At 37.2% G+C, this 1587-nt stretch overlaps 1 long non-coding RNA gene across 1 annotated transcript; it reads left to right on the forward strand.

The window, feature by feature from the left end:
* Positions 1-377: 377 nt before the first annotated feature.
* LOC149145718 (uncharacterized) lies at positions 378-966 on the forward strand. The gene is made up of 2 exons (XR_016264370.1): positions 378-659; positions 749-966. It is a non-coding gene; the product is annotated as an uncharacterized LOC149145718 (long non-coding RNA).
* Positions 967-1587: the final 621 nt, after the last annotated feature.

A 1587-nucleotide genomic window follows, 5' to 3' on the forward strand; every position in this document is an offset into this window, starting at 1 on the left:
CCATAGAATTTCAAACCAATATGAAAGTTTCAAACCAATAACCTTCATATTAAATAATGACTTAAAAATACCCATCACTCTCTATTCTACCCCATAAACGATATGCTTCCTTAATTTATATTTATTTATTAATGAAAATAAACTATATTTATTTTTCACATCATTAAAATAAATTATTTTTATTATTTTTCATGATTATATACTCATCCTTCCAAAGAAAAAGCAATAAGCTTAAAAACTATGTGTGTGTACGCAATCAATGAAATCCAAGTAACTGATCCAAACCCTAACAAGGGTTAAAGACTATCTGTACGCAATCAGTGAAGTCCGACTAACCAATCCAAACCTTAACAAGGGTTTGAAGATTCGACCCTAATTAGGGTTTGAAATTTCAGGTATTTCTTTATAGGCAGTGCGCAAGCAATAGTTTCTCAGATTTGGTGTAAAGGAAGCGGTGGGGTGCAGGGGAAGAGGTTTGGAAGGTGATCTTTACATCAGGTCCTCGGTGGTTTATTGCTCATTGTTTGGTTATGATAAACCATCGTGGACCAGATGAAAAGAGCACCTCCGCCTTCGTTTACGTGGATTACGAGTTTTGTTGGAGAAGCCGGAAGTCTATCTCGATTTGGTGTTTCCCCTACCACATATTCCTAAACAAGGTTTTCACACTTTGCTGGAACATGTTTACTGCTATTTTATATTTTGTTCTTTCGATTTAGTGCCAGAGCTAACATTTGCTCTGGAGCAGGAAGAGGAAGATGGACCGAACGTGTTATTGTCGTCTGGGCCACGATGTTTTATGATGTTCAAAACGGCTACGGCCAAACGCAACACGAATATCATGGTCATTTCCCTTTTGGTGCATGGATTGACTGCCAAATGGTAAAAGCCATTGGAACAGTCCGCGTGGCCATGTCGGTATTTTGTCTCTAACTTTAGGTTCAATAGATAAAAAGTTATAAAATAGCCTCGGTCCATGTGGGTGTTTTATAACTCTATGTTCAGTAGACGGCCAGATGGAAAACCCTCTGACCATGTGGGTGTTTTGTCTATAACTCTATTCTCAATAGATAGATATGGGACAGCCTTTGTATATGTGGGTATTATGTCTACAACTTCATGTTCGATACATAGATAGATATCCTCGCATAGATCTGTATGGTTTACAGAATATGTAGTATAGTTTACAAAGTGTTTAGCATTATAGATCTGAAGATGTTCAGATCATGATAGATTTAGTGAAAACTCACCTATATCGTTCAGATCATCCTAGATTTAGTGAATACTCATATATATCAAAATATAACTTCAGGGTCAATTAATTAAAAGCACACTCCCTGATCTTTGAGCCTGGCTTCTTTATGTTAGAATCAAAGTTAAGGTCTAGTCGTTGTTCTTCTTTCCATGAAGTGTTTGTTTTGTTTTCTGGAGAGGCTTCCGCTTATCATTTTGTAAATGAAAAACAAACAACAAACCAGTCACAGAGGGATCCTGTCCACCAACGATGTGGAACACCTCTTCTGTCCATGCTATTAGGCAGCAGGCATGTTTGACGTTTTTGCTAAGGTTCCATGTACACACGTAAAT

This window comes from Pinus tabuliformis, chromosome X (assembly GCF_031772625.1).
Source record: "Pinus tabuliformis cultivar Carrire ecotype Pingquan chromosome X, CPIR1, whole genome shotgun sequence".
Classification (NCBI taxonomy): domain Eukaryota; kingdom Viridiplantae; phylum Streptophyta; class Pinopsida; order Pinales; family Pinaceae; genus Pinus; species Pinus tabuliformis.